The sequence below is a fragment of the Protopterus annectens genome, chromosome 7.part1 (assembly GCF_019279795.1).
Source record: "Protopterus annectens isolate FY-2018-M chromosome 7.part1, PAN1.0, whole genome shotgun sequence".
NCBI lineage: Eukaryota > Metazoa > Chordata > Ceratodontiformes > Protopteridae > Protopterus > Protopterus annectens.
This window is the reverse complement of record NC_056740.1, coordinates 127,063,814-127,083,147: the sequence shown is the minus strand read 5'-3', so window position 1 is coordinate 127,083,147 and position 19,334 is coordinate 127,063,814.

Here is a 19,334-nt window from a genome sequence, read left to right as displayed (position 1 = left end):
AGTAACTGTCTCGAAGAAGTCAACCAGGTTTAGTAGGCATGATCTGCCCTTAACAAAGCCGAACTGGGTCAGGTCAAGTGTTTGGAGGTTCCCAATGTCTTTCTTAATGAGTTCCATGAAGATGCGCTCCATAGCCTTGCAGACCAGGCTAGTCAGGCTTATGGGGCGATAGTTACCAGGGTCAGTTGTGGCCCCTCCTTTGTGGAACAGAATAACCATTGCTGTGTGCCATTCTGTGGGCACGTAGCCTGTGGAGAGGCTGAGGTTGAACAGCGTGTTTAGGTGGGGGGGTTAGTTTGTGCAAGACGCAGCCTGGGACACCATCTGGCCCCATTGATGCTGTGTTTTTGGCTTTTGAAAGGGCTGTTTTCACCTGTGCTTCTGTGATTTCCAGGACACTACACTTTTTCGATATTGTTGTGGGCCCTTTTGAAGGTGAGAGAGAGGTGAAGTTTGCACTGAATCTATCTGCCAGTATGTTGGCAATATCAGTAGGTTCAGTATATTTTATGCTATTTTGCACCATCTCAGAGCATATCTGCGAGCTGCCACTTAGATTCTTGACATAGGTAAAGAAGGCTTTGTGGTTATCTTTTGAATCATTGGCTATTTTTCTTTCGAAGTTAGCCTTGGATGATTTTATGAGGGACCTTAGTTTCTTACTGATACTGATCAGGGATGTCTTTCCTTCTTGGGATTTGCTTTTTTTCTGAACTAGTTTCCTCCTTTTGTTGTATAACCTGTTTATGGCAGGGGTCCACCAGACTGGTTTCCTTCTCTTAGGGGAGTGAGTCTTGGATGTTCTTCATCCCACATTGCTGCAGTCCTAACACTTGGGTAGTCCGCTGTCCCAGTCGGCCCGAATACCAAAGTATAAGGCTGACGTCGGTCAAGGCGCATTAGTCTGACGTCAGGACGTCAGGGTACAAATGCGCATGACCGACGTCATATCCTCAGTCTTTTTTGCCGCATGGTCCGATGCAGAAGCAGTATTGCGAGTGCAGGTTGGCGTTCTGAAATTTTCTGAAGTCGGAGTTTCAGACCGAATCAAAGTTGGCTAAGTACCCCGTTGGGGAATATTTTGGTTTTTTCTTGCCTCAGTATTTAACCGGATGTCAGAAAAAGTGAATAACTGTATTTCTTGTGGGAAACAGATACCTCATAGGGATTACCATACCTTGTGTATACCTTGCTTAGGGCCTGAGCACGACGTTGTTGGATGTCGCTCTTGTGCTAGATTTAACAAACGCACTATAAAGAGAAGATTAGACTGTGCCAGGTTAGTTTTTGGGAAGCGTTGTAATTATAAAATGCCGTCGGATGCTCCGACGCCCGCTTCGCCTAAAAAGCGCAAGGACAAAGCAGCAAAGCCTAGGTTGGAAGAACCGTCTTTCCCGGACGTCGGTTCTTTAGAAGGCTCGGTGGAGCCGGAGGTTCTGCCAGAAGTTTCTTTGGAGTCTCACGGAGAGACTTTACTGTTACAAGATGTGTCCTCTCAGGAGGTAGGCCAGGCTGAAGGGGCTTCTCAGGTAGCTGTTCTCCCCTCCCTTCCTAAGGTGGTTAGGCCCTCCCCTTCTGTTTCCAAGGCTTCTTGAGAGGCAGGCCAGGTTTAACTTCAGTGGGTGTCTCTCCTAGTTCTTCAGGGTCTCTGCCTAAGAAACATATGCTTAAAATGGCAGAAGATTTGATTACTATGATTAGAGGTTCTATGCCCCCACCTGATAAGAGGCCTAGGGTGGAACCTGAGCTTGAGAGTTTTGAGCAGTGTTCGAGGCTTCTGAGTCTTCGGCTGAAGACTTACAGGAGTATCCTCCTTATTCTGATTCTGATGTAGATGATTCTACTCCTTCGGCTTCTCCTCCTGAGGATTTTTCTTTCAGAAACTCTTCATTCCATGAGGGAGCATTTTAAATGGGAAGGTCAAGATTTCTCTGATTCCAGGAAGAGGCTTAGGGAATTTTTGTTTCTACCCCAGCATAGGCCTTTAGCTATACCTCCTGTTCTGGATGTGGTGGAAGATGTTTTGCAGAGGCTTCCTGAACCCTGATTCTTTGCCTCCTGCCCCAGTTAAACCAGATAGGTATTATAGGGTGCCTGAAGCTCATAAGTATCTTTTTAAGAGTCCTAGGGCAGACCCAGAAACTGTTTCTCAGGGGCCTAAAGGTGTTAAGGCTTCTGTTGTTAAAAATCCTGTTCCTCCTGATAAAGAGGCAAGGGCTTTGGATAGATGGGGAAAGAAGGTTTATACTTCTTCCACTTTAGCCATGAGGGCTTTGAATTGTCAGTTCCACATGTTAAAATACCAAAATTATCTCCTTTCTCAATTGAAGTCTAAGGTGGATGCCCTGGCAGAAGGTATTGAGTGTAAAGAGTTGCAGGATTTAGTGCATGTTTCTGAACAGGTGGGTAAGCATTCCTTGCAATGTGGTTTTGATGCTGTACAGGCCTCTTCGAGGGTGGCTGCCACTGGTTCTGTTCTTCGCAGGCACGCCTGGCTGAGGGATCAGAATTTAGCTGAGCATGTTAAGACAAGGATTTTGGATGCTCCGTTACAGTCTGATGTGTTGTTTGGTTCGCCTGTGGAAGCAGTTTTAAAGAAAATGGAGGACAAGGCTAAGTCTATGCAGACTGTTAAAGATTTTTTGCAGGTTCAGCCTCCGAAGTTTAGTAGAAATTGGCCTACTAAGGGGTGGACATATCCTTCTTATGATTCCCAGTCTAGGGGTAGGTCTAGACGTGGTAGGGGCAGAGCTCAAGGTTCTTTTAGGCCTAGAACAGGGAGTTCACCTGCTCAGTCTTCTGGTGAGGGCAGGGGTCAGTCCTTTCGTAAGCAGACCCAATGACCTGCCTTTTCAGCTGCCAGAGCCTTCTCGTCTGGCAGCACCTTTGGGGGGAAGGCTGGCACTTTTCAAAGAAAATTGGAGTTTAATTACCCAAGACAGATGGGTATTGGATATCATTCACCACGGTTACAGGTTTTATTTCCATACCTTGCCTCCTTTCAAAGGCATGCCAGACATTTCTCCTCTACAAAGAAAAGAGGCCAACAAGCAAATTTCTCTGTTACACCAAATAGGGGCCATTCAGCCGGTTCCTGTGCCAGAAAGGGGCCTAGGATTTTATTCTCGCCTGTTCCTAGTACCAAAAAAGGGGAACACGTGGAGACCAATTTTGGATTTATCTATCCTCAACACTTATCTGGACATTCCCAAGTTCAAAATGTTGACGTTACAACAGCTTTTACCCCTGCTGGGAAAAGATCACTGGATGGTAACTTTAGATCTCAAGGAGGCTTACCTTCATGTGCCTATCAGGCTAAGTTGCAGGAAGTATCTGCGTTTTCGAGCTGGGAATTTCCATTATCAGTTCTCTGCATTGCCCTTTGGCTTATCTACTGCGCCCAGAGTATTCACAAAAGTTCTGGCTCCAGTGATAGCTTACTTCAGGCTAAAAGGAATACAAATCTATCCTTACTTGGACGACTGCCTGATTCTGGCTCAAGAAAAGGAAGACCTTTTTCAGCATTTGGAATATGTGATAGCAGTGCTAAGATGCCTGGGGTATTCTGTGAACGAAATAAAGTCCAGTCTAGTACCCTCTCAAGACATGTGCTTTCTGGGTGTGAGACTGAATACAGCAACCCAGATGGCCTTTTTAACCCCGGACAAACAAAAGAATCTTTCCCTTTACTTCCATCAACTATCTCTTCAGTCCGGGCTGACTGCAAGGACAGTCCTTCAAGCCTTAGGGTTCATGGCATCTTGTATTCTGGTGCTTCCCAATGCCAAACTGCATATGAGGAAGCTGCAATGGTATCTCAAAAATGTATGGACACAGCACTGCCAGGATTTGGACACTGTCATTCAAATAATACGTTGCATTCAAAAGGAATTTTTGTGGTGGGCTCAGGAATGTCACCTAAACAAGGGACTCTCTGCGACCCGGCCAGAGGCGAGTCAGATTCTAACGACAGATGCCTCAGACATAGCTTGGGGAGCTCATCTGAATGGAAAGTGGATACAAGACAAGTGGCCTGCCAGACTACAGCATCTACATATCAACATGAAGGAGATGTTAGCAGTCCAGTTTGCATTAATGGCTTTCAAGGAGTTACTTCTTCCAGGGCAGGTGTTGATTCTAACAGACAACACAACTGTCATGTGGTACATCAACAAACAAGGGGGAACACATTCTTATCCTCTATGCAGGCAAGCAATGATTTTGTGGGAGACTGCGCTCAGCTTGCAACTAAATCTTCAGGCAAGGTTTATGCCGGGAGCACAGAACTCCTTAGCAGATGTGTTAAGCAGGCAAATCATGGATCCCCACGAGTGGAAACTGGATCTTCATGTATTTCGGAAATTGACAGTGTCATGGGGAACTCCAGACATAGATCTGTTCGCTTCTCCACTAAACCACCAGCTGCCAAAGTTTTGCACGAAAAGGTTTCATCACACAGCTTGGAAAGTGGATGCTCTTTCTTTCAGTTGGAAGAATCTTCATGTGTATGCCTTCCCACCTCTGCCTCTCCTCCCAAAGGTACTCCTAAAGGTCAGACAAGACAAGCCAAGGATGATTTTAATAGCTCCAGATTGGCCTCGGCAACACTGGTACCCATTACTGAGGAGTCTGGTAAGGAAGCCTCCATGGCCTTTACCTTTGATTCCACACCTATTGTCTCAGAGGGAAGGTCATCTACTCAATGTCAAGCTTCACTCTCTTCATCTAACAGCCTGGCATATTCTGTTTTGAACCACAGCAGGTCTCAACTTCCGCAACAAGTTTTGAATGTGATTATGGAAGCCAGAAGACCTAGTACAAGGAAAGTGTACGCAGAAAAATGGAAGAGATTTTTATTTTGGAGTGCAGCAAAGGATTTGGAGGTTTCTGAGCCTAATTTGAGTGTGGCTCTTCAATATCTTACTGAGTTATTGGACAAAGGTTTGTCTTTCTCTTCCATTAAGATTCATGCTGCAGCAATTTCAGCTCACTATGATTGTGACCCACCATTGTTTTCTCATCCTTTGTTCAAGCAATTTCTTAGAGGGGCAAAGAATATAAGACCCCCACGTAGAGCTCCTACTCCTGCTTGGGATCTCAATTTTGTGTTGGAGAAACTTACTCTACAACCTTTTGAGCCTGCGGCTACTGCTGACTTGAAATACTTGTCATGGAAGACTGCTTTTTTGTTGGCCATTACTTCTGCAATAAGGGTTTCTGAATTGCAGGCCCTTATGGCGGTTGAGCCTTTTTTGATTTTCCATAAGGATAGGGTATCATTACGTACTAATCCTTCCTTTATGCCTAAGGTGGTTTCTAGTGTGGCTTTAAACCAAACTATTCATTTGCCTACTTTTTATGCAGATCCCCAAAATAGGGGGGAAAAGATTTTGCACACTTTAGATGTACACAGGCAGTTGCGCTATTATTTAAGCAGGACTAAGGATTTTAGGCAGTCTCAGCAGTTGTTTGTTTCTTTTGCTTTGAGTTCTCAGGGCAAGCCTGTGTCAAAACAAACTATTTCTAAGTGGATTGGGTTTTGCATTGCTTTTTGTTATTCCCATCATGGCAAGGAGATTCCAGCTGGGATTAGGCCTCATTCCACTAGGGCTACTGCCACTTCAACAGCATTTCTAAGGGGTGGCAACTAAGGATATTTTGGAGGCAGCTACTTGGAGTTCAGTGCATACTTTCTCTAAGCATTACCACCTTCCTCTCTACTCTAAATCTAGAGCTGGTTTTGCCACGGCTATTTTGCAGGGCATGTTGACAGCTCCTGCTGCTTTATGATTTGCCAGCCTCCCTTACCTCTGCTTTGGGATTCTACCCAAGTGTTAGGACTGCAGCAATGTGGGATGAAGAACATAGTACAGTTTTGTACCTACCATAAATGTAGATGTTCAAGATCCACATTGCTGCAGTCCAATTTACCTCCCTCCTTCCCTCTGTGTTTAGGGGTGGTTGTGTGGGTGGGGTTGTACTTTTGTAAATTTGTATATATTGTACATATATTTGGTACAGGAGTGTTTGGTGTTTTTTGGTTTTGGCCTTATCTTGTTAGGGTCTTCTGACATCTGGGGCAAGAAAAGACTGAGGATATGACGTCGGTCATGCGCATTTGTACCCTGACGTCCTGACGTCAGACTAATGCGCCTTGACCGACGTCAGCCTTATACTTTGGTATTCGGGCCGACTGGGACAGCGGACTACCCAAGTGTTAGGACTGCAGCAATGTGGATCTTCGAACATCTACATTTATGGTAGGTACAAAACTGTGCTTTTTGCTAGGGATGGCATGATCCATGCATCCTTGTAGGTGCTCATAGAGTGCAGTTGTAAAGGATTCTGCATCTTGGGCAATGTTATCCTTTAGCATGGGGGCTGTGAAACTTACCATCTCTGCCTTAAGTAAGGTGAAGTTTGCTTTAGAAAAGTTTTTCACTGTGGTTTCCTTGGTTGGGGGTGGTGGTGGGGTGAGGACATCCAGGGTGATTAGTTTATGGTCTGATCTAACCAGTGACGGGTTGACCTCTGATACGGAGCATCTGTCGCCCATGTTGTTGATGACCAGGTCCAATATGTTGTGGCCTCTGGTAGGGGAGTTTACCAGCTGATCCAGGGCATTTGAGTTGATAAATTCCAGGAAGTGCTGAGCCTGGGAGTTTGTACTCAAGTAGTTTTCCCAGTTAATGGTAGGGTAATTGAAATCTCCCAAGATCAGGGTGTTCGGTAGAATCTTCATGTTTTCCAGTGTCTCCAGAAAGGCGGAGTGGTGGTCCTGAGTTATGGAGGGGTGATCTGTAGCAGGCCACAATTTGCATTGCAGATTTGCCCGATGTTAGTTGTACTTGGATGATCTCAGAGGTATTGTGCTGCGCCACTAATCTGGAGGTGTGGGTATCCTTGATGAATATGGATACACCCCCTCCTTTTGTGTTTCGGTCCGTGTTCTGTGGCTGAAATGTGTGGTATGAGTTGTAGCCCAGTAGTGCTGGAGTGCTCTCTGGAGCCTTGAACCAGGTTTCAGTTACTGCACAGATGTCAACGTTCTCCATACTTAGGAGTTTTTCACTCAGAGGGGAGGAAAATTGTGGTTCAAGAAGTCCCAAGGATCTTTTTGTGACACTCATTATGAGCAATCCCTGTGGGGCAGAGGGTGCAACTCATCCGGAAGGTGTCTCTTTCGGGGCAGAGGGGGTCCATGCAAACAGGGTGCTATGGATTCCTTCTCTGGCTGACCCTTCCAGCTCTCCTGAACAGTGGCCCGATTGCTTTTTTCTGCAAGCAGTCCAGGGTTGATTCTCCCTGCAACCACAGGCCTGGCAACTCATAAACAACGGATGCGTGGGTGCAGAGAATAATATCCAGAGGCTATCGTATCCCATTCGCCCTCACTCCCAGACCCATAAAATGAATCCCTGATGTTCCACCCAGTCAAAGGGAGGCTGCAGCCTTAGAAATCGAACAGCTGCTAAGAAAAAGAGTCATCCAACCAGTCCCACCAGACCAAAGAAGATTCGGGTTTTACTCTAGGTTCTTTTTAGTGCCAAAAAAGACAGGGGACTGGAGGCCAATCCTGGATCTCAGCTTACTAAACAAATTCATCAAACCTTAAAAATTCCAGATGTTCACAGTGCAGTCCATTCTCCCCTTTTTGGGGAAGGACAACTGGATGTGCTCTATAGACCTCCAGGATGTGTATTACCACATAAAGATGGACAAATGCTCCTAGAGATTTCTCCACTTCTGGCTGGCAGCAAATCACTACCAGTTCATGGTACTGCCCTTTGGTCTCTCGACAGCCCTCAGAGTGTTCACCGAATGTATGGCAGTCATAGTAGCTCATCTCTGACTACAAGGATTCCAGGTGTTTCCATATCTAGATGATTGAATCCTTACTGCCATGACCAGGAACCTTCTCATTCTCAGTTTCTCTTACACTCAAGGTCTTGCTCTTCACCTAGGTATTACAATCAATATGGAAAAATTGAACATGTCTCCAACAAGAGCACTGGAATTCATTGGAGTGATCTTCGACACCACTTCCTGTCAAGCTTCCCTTCCTCCTCACAGGCTTTCAAAAATAAGAAACCAGATTCAAGTCCTCCTTCCACAGACTTTTGTGCCAGCACGCCTTGTACTACAACTTTTGGGCTCTATGGCAGCAACCATTACCTTAGTACCACTGGTGAGGTTGCACATGAGACTATTACAGTGGCTCCTTTCATCACAATGATCGATCTTTACCCACCCACTCGACCACATGATGCGCCTTACAAACCTTTGCAAGAAAGAAATGCTATGGTGGATGAAGCCAGAAACAAATCTTTGGTATTGACCGTTCTGTCTCCCCCAGCCCAGGGCCACGGTGACAATGGTGCTTCCCTGTTAGGGTGGGGGGGCATTTCCAGGGAAAGACTGTCCAAGGCACCTGGTTCCCCATGGAGGCCAATTTGCACATAAATGTCCTGGAATTGATGGCAGTTCTCTTAGCATTTCAAGCGTTCCACACATCCCTTCCTTCCGGGACCATTGCAATTCAGTCGGACAACATGTCAGTCATTTGGTACATCAGCAAACAAGGCAGAACCAGGTCTTACCCCCCCTGTGTCAGGAAGCCATGAGAATTTGGCATTGGGCGATGGCTTCCAGCCACTTTCTCATAACACACATTCCTGGGAGTTCCAGTCTTATTGCAGACAATCTGAGCAAGAACATTTTGATGCCTCACGAGTGGTCCCTCAGTCAGGTAATAGTGGCTCAAATCTTCTGCCGTTGGGGCAGGACTTGCTGTGACCTGTTTGCTTCACCCCTAAACAACAAATGCAGAAGCTACTTTGCCCTGATCCCCCCTCAGGGGGAGTCACTGAGGGATGCTCTGACATACGATTGGCCCCCAGGTCTACTGTACGCCTTTCACCCCATCCCAAACTTTCTGCAGAAAGCTCAAAGGTTGGGAAGGAAAGTGATCCTCATTGCCCCTTACTGGCCCTGTCAAGTCTGGTTCCCATTCCTATGGCCTCACCTGATTCACAACCCATGGATCCTGGATCATTCTCAAGGACTGCTGTCTCATCCTCAGGGACTGATTCACCCCAATCTCCACAGCCTCAAGCTCACAGCTTGGTTTCTCCACTTCCAATGATTGGCAGGGTACCTGATATTTCATCCCCTGTTCGCGAGATCCTTCTGGCTTTGCACAAACCATCCACCAGAAAAATTTATTTCAGTAAGTGGACTAGGTTCTCCAGATCGGCCAGAGAACATAACATAGACCCCTTTTCCATGCCTATTCAGAAGATTCTACAGTACCTCACTACCCTGTTGCACGTAGGAGCTTCAGCATCGACAATTACAGTGCATTTAGCAGCTATTGCAAATTTTCACAATGGAATTGATAATTCATCTGTTACGTCACACCGACTGTGCAAAACCTTCATGAAAGGAGTATTACATATTAAACCACTTGTCAAGCCTCCTGTAGAGCCGTGGGATGACTTTGGTGCTTCAGTCGTTAACAAGTCCTCCTTTCAAGCCATCTAACTCCTGTGATATTACATTTTTGTCCTGGTAAACTCTACTTCTAGTAGCCCTTACCTCAGCGAGAAGATTGTCTGAGTTGCAGGCCTTGAGTGTCAAGAGACCATACTTGCTTTTTCATAGGGAAAGAGTTTCTCTATGTACTGACCCCTCCTTTTTGCCCAAGGGCATTTCAGGGTTTTCCATTAACCAATCTATTGACCTACTGGTTTTCTTTTTCCACCATTCAAATAGAGGGGAATACCTTCTGCATACCCTCGCTGTTCATAGGCAACTTTGTTTCTGTTTGGACAGAACTAAATATTTCAGAAAACAATTGTTTGTGACTTTTGCAGGACACAGAATGGGTAAGCCTGTTTCCAAAATGACTCTATCTCCTTGGCCCAGAAGTGCCATTAATTTCATCTACCATCGAAACAAAGTGTCCTTGCCTTCCAAAATAAAGGCTCACTCTCTACTAGATCAATAGCTACCTCAGTGGCCTTTCATTCCAGAGCCTCTATGGATGATATCTGCACAGCAGCCACTTGGGCAAGACCTCATACCTTTATCACTCATTACAAATTGGATTTGGCCTCCAGGGGATGAGCATATTTTGGTTCTGTGGTGCTCAGGAATGTCCTTCCTTAGGGCCACCCAGGACTCAAGTAGCTGGGGACTCTGTCCTATCAGTAAGGAATGAATGAAGATTTACAACATCAGATAAAGAAGGTGTGTCTTAACATAACATTCCATCTGTATTGTAGATCTTCATTCATTCATTACTTCCCACCCTCCTTCCCCTGCCTGGAATCCTGGTGGACTTTAGGATCTCCTTATTAGTTAGGGTATCTGCTCAGACAGAGCCTCCTACTATCACTATTATTATTTCTACACTATAAGGGTGGGTAAACTTGATCTGAAGAGACTATGAGATGGGGCATTGTGGTTAGGTCTTAGCTGAGAGTTTTTGGCTGGCATGAGCTTGGTACCGGCCATGTCGCTTCCGTGGATGGAACCAAAGTCCTATCAGTAATGAATGAATGAAGATCTACAACACAGATGGAAAATTATGGTAAGACATAACTTCTTTTTTCTATGATTCATCCAATGCCTTTATGCTTTAATCTCCCCATAGTTTATATAGGTTTTTTTGGTATAATTCTACTTGCCATTGTTGGTAGCCCCCCCCCCCCTCTTTCTTCTTTTTTTTCTATTGCTTACACATTAACTATTCTTAACTTTTTCGTGTTAAAAAAAAATATATATATATATATATATATATATATATATATATATATATATATATATATGTGTGTGTCTTTGGTCTTCCTTTCTTTTACAGTTATGTCTGAAAAAGGTGAAAGAGGTCCATATGGCTTTAAGAAATGCCAGAAATGTGGGCACAAGTTGCTCTTGTCAGATGCACTTGCTTTATGCATGTATTGTTAAGGTCCAGACCATATTCAAGTAGATTGCTCTATCTGTAAGGCTTTTAATCTCAGAGCAATCACAAATAGAAAGAACAAACTGATACTGAAAGATCTACTGCCATCGTCTTCCTCAGTGGCTATTTCTGGAGCTAACCCCCCTCCCCCAAATCTAAACATAAGGAGCCTTTGCAAAAGTATTCAAGACCTTCTGGTTCTTCAACACCTTCATTGGATACCACCACAGAACCGCCTAGGAAGAATCACTATAAGTCAGATCTGAAGACTGCTCTGATCCAGCCGGCTTCAATTCTAAAAAGGCTTCCTCAGATCCTAGCTTGTCTGCTCTGAAGCCCTTACCAAGAACAAAGTACTCTCCTTCTATAAATCCAGTGCCAGCTAGGGTTCCCTCCTCATACCTTAAGCCTAGCCGGCACTCTAAGCCACCATCAGTCACTTACTCTTGCTATTGTAGAAGTCTGACTGAGGCTAATATGGCAGGATGATGAGAAAAGTTCTCTCAGCTCAGATACAGACGGGTGTTCTCCCGACTCCTACCCCTTCAGGTCAGAAAGTCCTTATTTCCACCAATCTCAGCTCCTTCTCCAATCCATCCATTCATTCATTTTTGAGCCAGTGGATCCAAGTCTTCCAGGCCATCTGGGATGGATCCAAGGATATTAGTATTTTCGGCTCTAAGAATGTCTGAGTGCACTGGTTCCAACAGTATCAGAGCCAGATCACTCTTGGAGCCATAGCATCCCTGTTGGATCCAAGGCATTAGAGTCAACTCTGAAGTTGTAAGGCTGTCTCTACCCCTCAGACCCTCAGCTCTGACCTCTGCTTGGATGGCATGCCATTGGGGCAGACAGAGCTGATGGGGGAGGAAGCATGGCTTTTCAGCTCCATGGCTTCCTTCTCCCTGGAACATTCTGCTTTTGAGGTGGTGGAGAGAGGTTTCTTTGGTTCTGCTTGATGAATGGTCCCTACCTCCTCAAATCTTCCCTCTAGATCCCATGTGCCTCTGTGCCTTGAGCCTCAACATTCTATTAGACAGGGACTGCCAGCCAAAAGTCTCCAGGTTACCCAGCAGGGTATCACCATCTCATTCGATACTTCTCCAGAGCATCCCACCGAAGAAGTCCCTAGAAAGAGGAAGTACTTGGTTTCCCTCAGGAATCCATCATCAAGGATACTGACTTCAATGAAGGGGAGGGGTTCCCAAGATCACCACCCAAAGACTTCTCATTCAGAGACATCCTTGAGATCCTTAAGCAGAGGGGTGATTGGTCTATCGCCAATCCCTGCCCAGAGGGATCAGTATTCCTGGAGGCATTTACCTCCTGGGTAAACCCACCCACTGATCAGCTCATTGACTTGATCTCTAGATGGGCGTGGAAGGAGCCAGACACAGGTGAGCCAATCTTGAAGAGACCAGATTGCATTCTGGCACCACCTGTAGAAAGAAAGTTCTGGAGCAAAGGAGTGCCTGTAGATGCTATGGTCATGGCGGTGGGCACCAAGAAGGAACTTGCAGACCATTCCTCTGTCCACCCCCCTAACAGGGAGTCCAGGGCTTTGGACAGGTTTGGGAAGCATGTGTATGCTTCAACAACTTTTACCCGTAGGTTGCTGAACTACTTGCCACACTTTACAAGACTTCAGACGCTTAATTAAAGAACTGTCAACATCCTTTCTGGGACCTCTACTCATGAGACTCTGGGTTCTGTGGCCTCACAGTTGGCAACCCTTCAGTCCATCTCAGATTCATCCATGAGGCTTATCTCTCATGCAGCTAAGGGTACCTCGAGGGCAGTGGGTTCAGGCATTTCCATTAGAAGGTATGCCTGGATGCACTTGTGTGACTTTGTGGAGCTCTTCCAAGTCCTCTTTCGTCAGTGTTCCTTTTGACAGAACCTCCTTATTTGGCCAGAAAGTGAAGAACACACACTTCAGATGTGAGCAGGATGGAAAGACCCTCTGTGTAGTGGTGTACATTTTTCAACCCCTCAAAGGACCTTCTCCAGGAAACAATGAGGAGGACGAAAAATGTAGTTCAAGAAATAAAAGGGTCCTTTCCAAGATCCACATGGAAATAGTTTACCAGAGGTGCAGGACGACTGCAAAAATCAAGGGTCTAGAGATTCTTTCTATGACTGACCTTACCAGCACTCCTGAAAGGAGGCCTGATTGGGCCCCACTGAAGGCAATTGCGGATCATTTATTCCTGCACATGAGAGCCTGGCTAGACATCACAAAAGATACATGGATGCAGAGGATTATTTCCAGCGGTTACATAATTCTCGTCTCCCTTCCACCTCCATCAACATGCAAGTTTCCCTGTGTTCCACCCAGTCAGAGGAAAGCAGCAGCACTCTGGAACTTACTTAAGATTCTTTTTAGTGCCAAAGAAAACAGGGGACCAAAGAACAATTCTGAATCTCAGCAACCTGAACAACTCAGTTTGACACTCATAAAGTTTTGGATGGTAATGGTTCAGGCCACCCTCATCTTTTTGGGCAAGAACAAGTGGATGTGCTTGATAGACCTTCAGGATGAGTACTATCACATAAAAATGAACAGACAATCCAGGCAGTTTTTACACTTCCAGCTAGGAGCCAGTCATTTCTGGTTTAGAGCACTCCCCTTTGGTCTCACCACAACCCCAGGGTGTTCACCAAATGCATGACAGTGGTAGCAGTTCACTTGAGATTGCAGGGATACCGGGTGTTTCCATATTTGGATGACTGGCTCATTACCACCCCAACCAAGCATCTACTAATAAGAGCCCAAGATCAGGTACTCCAAACTTGCTTCCATCCCGGAATCACAATAAATTACAACAAATCTCAGTTAGAACTGACTCAGACATTGGAATTCATAGGAGCAATCTTCAAAGCAATTTCAGTGACAGCTTCCCTTCCTCTGTCGCAAGTGCAAACTGTAAGATTCCAGGTCAGAAAGATAACATGAAGTACCACAATCTCAGCCTGATTCTTCAAGCCTTGGGATCAATGTTGCCAGCTGTAGTTCTAGTTCCTCTAGCAAGATTTCATGAGAATTTTTCAATGGATGTTAGCAACACAATGGTCTGTTATTTACCACAATATATCAGCTCTGGTAAGAATCACTCAGGCATGCAAGAGATAACTTTTGTGGTGGATTCGGTCAGATCAGGTTTTGCATTCTGTATTCTACCTCAACCTAAGGCTGTAGTAACCACGGACACTTCCCAGATTGGATTGCACTTCCTGGGGAAGACTGTCCAAGGGACTTGGTTCCCCGAGGAGGCCAGCGCACATATCAGTGTCCTGGAAAAGGGAGCAGTGCTCTTAGCATTGCAGGCCTTCCAGGACTCTCTGTTTCAGGACAGTCACAATCCAGACAGACAATATGTCAGTGGTTTGGTACACCAACAAACAAGGAGGAACCAGATCTTAACCCCTGTGTTGAGAAGCCCTCAGTGTGTGGCAATGGGTGATTTCAACCAACCAGTTTATGATAGCAACACACATTCCAGAGAAGTCCAATGTGATAGCAGACAAACTGAGCAAGTCCATTCTTCTACCTCATGAGTGGTCTCAACTTGAAAGTGGCAGAAATGATTCTTCGATGATGGGGCCAGTCTTAGGATCATAGGATCTTAATGCAATCTCTTTGTATCTCCCCTAAAAGACAAGTGCAGCAGCTTCTTTGCCCTAATCTCCCCCCACTGGGGGGATCACTGAGGGATGCTGTGCTCCACAATTGGCTCCCAGGTCTCCTCTATGCTTATCCCCAGCCCCACTTTTCCCCAAGTTTCTGCGGAAAGCTGTCCTGTTAAAGAGCAAACTCACCTCATTGCACCTTACTGGCCTCAACAGATTTGGTTCCCCTTTCTTTGGCCTCATCTAATTGACCTACCTTGGATTCTGGATGCAGTTCCAGACCACCTGTCTCACCTGACAGGCATGATTCATCTGGTTATCTCAAACCTTAAGCTAACAGCATGGCTTCTCCACTTCCTTTAATAGTCAGACAACCCATGCTCTCATCCCCTGTTCATCATATTTTTATTATTATTTATTTATTTGACACTTGTTTACCAGTAAAGTCTGACTGGGTTCCTAGGGTCCCATTTTCAGCAGAGACATGGGGAGAAAAGTTCCAAGGTACATAGTAATTAATAATACTTTACAATAGAATTCTTGTACAAATAAAATATACATGTCAAAAAATTGCACTGGAAGAGACATGCCAGACATTCCCAAAGGCAACAAAAGTAGGAACTCCACTGTAATCCTGATTAACTATCTGAACAGGAAAAAAGGGAGGACAGACAGCACAAATGAAAGCACAGGAGCAGACGAGAGGGTGAAGAAGGGAATCTGTGTGTGTGTGTGTGTGTGTGTGTGTGTGTGTGTGTGTGTGTGTGTGTGTGTGTGTGTGTGTGTGTGTGTGTGTGTGACAAGAGTAGCTGATGTGGGAAGAGATGAGAAATGCAAGGGGTAACAGAGGTTCAGTCAACATGCAAGTATAAATAAAAACAGAAGTAGGAGGGAGAGAAAGCATAAGTGAGGGGCAGAGGTTGTTGTGGAGGTAGTCAGAGGCGTGAAGGATGTTGTGAAAGGTAGCTAAAGCAGAGGGATATAGAACTAAGAAGGCTTAGAGCAGGAACAGATCCAAGCTTTACTTAAGAATCCTTTCAGTGTTTATTTAAATGAGAGAAAGAGTTATTTCTAGTATTTGTTGTAAGATCGTTCCAGTCTTTGGTGATGTGATGGAAGTAGAGGCATTTTCCAGCATTTTTATTGGGCTTATGAACTGATAGAAGTTGTTTGTCTTTGGATCTTAGCTAGGAAGAATGGAGGTTAGAACAGGGCAGGCAGTGGGTTTATATATAATGTTGTGGGCTGTTAATAGTTGTGTGAAGGAGAGACATTGTGGTAGTTGATCAGAGAGAGGTGCAGTGGTAAGTAAAACTGGGAGAAAAAGTGGGATATTTTGCAATTTTATTGTACGATTTTAATCCTTTTATCTTCCCATAAAGCTTCTACCAGAAAACTTTATAGAAGTAAGTGGAAAATATCTGTTTTGGGGTGGATTTAGAAACATATTGACCCCTTTTCTGCCCCAGCACAGTGTGTTCTAGAGTTTTTGGTGACAATTTTCAATGAGAGCTAGCTCCTCAACCGTTCAATTGGCAGCCATCTCTAATTTTCATTTTAGGTTTGAGCAGTCTTCTCTGGCTTCACCCAAACTTTGTAAGGCCTTCTTGAAAGGCACTCTTCTCTTAAGACCTCTGTATAAAGACTCAACTCCTCCATGGGACTTAAATGTGGTACTGCAGGCCTTAATTCATTCTCTCTTTGAACCAGCAGCAAAATGTGATCTTAAGATTTCTGATGTAGAAAACAATCTGTATAGTAGCATTCACTTCTGCCAGAAGAATTTTGTAGTTACAAGCTTTGTCTTCCAAACATCCCTACCTGATTTTTCACAAGGATAGAGAAACATTACAAACTAGTCATTCTTTTCTTCTTAAAGTGATGTCAAAATATAACATCAACCAGTCCATCAATCTGCCAGTGTTCTTCCCTAAATTCAGCAAAGATGAATATACCCTACATTTATTAGATGTTCACAGATAATTGCATTTTTACTTACATAGAACAAAGGATTTTAGCTAAACAGACCAATTATTTGTATGCTTTGCAGATTCAAAATTGGGCAAATCAGTGGCAAAAGTAACTCTAGCCAGATGGTTGACTGATTGCATAGCATTTGTCTCCAACAAGTTGGGCCTGTCCCTACCAAAACTGTTGAAGACTCCATTCAACAAGGTCCATGACAACTTCTTCAGCATTTCTGTCTAGGGTTTCCATAGACAACATATGTGCAGCTGCAACTTTGGCCAATCCTCATACCTTTATTACCCATTACAAACTGGATCTGTTCTCAAAGGCAAGCAGGTTTTGGCTTAACCATGCTCAGGAATATCCTTCCATAGAGTCCACCCGGCATTTTAGGCAGCTGGGGACTCTGTCCCTACTGCTGAGGAATGAATGAAAATTGACATCAGATGAAGAAGTTATGTACTTGTCATAATATTCCATCTGTGTTGCCCATTTTCATTCTTCCTCAACCCCACCCCCAACAACCCCCAGACTTTTAACAATTGATTTCTGGAAGAACAAGAGATTATAAGGACACCTTTGTCCTTTATGTTGAGCTCCAGATTATGGCTTCTTTTATCTATAATATATGATAATATTTCTTACATTATATACATCAGCAAACAAGATCTGGGGTATGTTAGAGTTTGCTGCATTGTGGGTAAGGGAGGAGCTTGAGAGTGTTTTAGTAGCCACAATTTAAAATATTGGCCGTTGAGGAAGAATGAAAATGATCAGCACAGATAGAATGTTATGGTAAGTACATGACTTTTTTTTTTTTTTGAGCCTTTGTCCATCCTACATGAAGGTGTTTTACTATGTTATATAACATTTGATATGGCTTGTATAGTAATTGTTGTTCAATAATTTTTTACTGTGTGGTGTTATTTTAGGTGAATTTATGGCCAGCAGCTTAATTTTATAGTTTTTAATTGTTTGGTGTGGGTACTTTAACATGATTAAATTAGTAAAATGTTTAAATTATTCAGTCAAGTGATTATCCAATGAAAGCTTTTTGTACTGTATATATGTATGTGTGTGTGTGTGTGTGTGTGTGTGTGTGTGTGTGTGTGTGTGTGTGTGTGTGTGTGTGTGTGTATACATATATATATCTATATATATGGATCCCTATCATATGATAGAAACCTCATTTGACTGAAACGCATTAGACTGAAACCATAAGACTGAAATTTCAACATACTAAATTGTAAACTGGACCATATAAAACCAGACTAGGTGGGGGGCTATGCCCCCCATACCCCCCTAACTCTATATTCTAACTCCAGGATTGCACTACAGTGGGAGAAAGGGCATATACCTTTCACAACCTTACCGTAGTCTACATGCTACCAGTACTATGCCCTTTTCCCCACTTTAGTGCAATTCTGGAGTTAGTATATATAGTTGGGGGGGCACAGCCTCCCTTCCTAGTCTGGTTTTATATAGTCCAGTTTAAAATTTAGTACGCTGAAGTTGAGCATTATGGGTTTCAGTCTTATGGGTTTCAGTTAAGTGACTTTTCAGTCTTTTGAAATTTTTTGAAATGTCAGTCTTATGGTCTCAGTCAAATGAGGTTTCTATCATATGATAGGGATCCATATGAAAAACAAAATAAAATAAAATCCACAGAACCACCACATCAACGTGGTGGTTCTGTGGATTTTCTTTTCTTTTGTTTTTCTGGTGTTCTTGTTGCTTCCACAGACCCTTTGTTCCACAGTGGACTACTTCTTTGTCATTTATATATATATCTATATATATATATATATATATATATATATATACACACACACCTTGATTCTTTGTTTTTGTTACTCTTCTGACAAAGTCCTCTTTGGAGGGATAAAATTGCTTAATTGGATTCACATGAAATAGTCATTTTATTATGTGAACTTCCTTTTTGGCGTTATTGCAGTATTAGTTACTAGTTATTTTGAATCTTGTGTTTACAAAACAACCAGGTTTTTTTTCTGATACAGTGAGGGTACGTAATAATGAACATAGCAATGAAGTTACTAATCGTAATAATGATGAGTGTTTGATAACAGCAATGTTGACACTCCAGCAGTACAATGTAATACAGTACAGGAGGATAATGCTAATATTGTCGTCAGTACCCAAGAACAAGGGCCTGTTAATGTGACATCTTTATCTACTACCCCTAATAGTGAGCCTGTGGTAAGAAGGAGGGTTAACAGTACTCAGCCTGTAAATACAGGTATACCTACAGTGGGGAATGACTCCCATTGCCCTTTCCCGATAGATTTGTTCAACCAAGAAGGGAGACAGAGATCAGTGAGCAGGGGGAGGCAGAAATGGAAAGGGTCGGGAGAATACTCCGGCCCTACCTTAAAAAAGATGTGGGAGAAAATAGAGAATCGTTAGTTGTGAATCTTTCTAGTAGGACTTTGAACAGATATGAAGAACAGGTTCTTAATAAAGGTCTTACGTTTATTCCTACCAGTGTTAGTGATTTAACTGATGTTATTTTAGATATTAAAATGTATGTACGGAATGTACAATTAAAATTAGAGTTTGGAAGCTATGGAAATGACCGCGATAGTGATGGTCATGTTCATCCTGCCACATTTTGTGGTCCTAGTACCTATACTCCCATGCTACACCCCCTTTTGGATACATTCTCCAGATTAGTAGAGAATGATTTACACACTTATTATGTTAATAATTCTAATACCAGGAATAAGTGTAAACAACGCAATTTGTCCTTTTT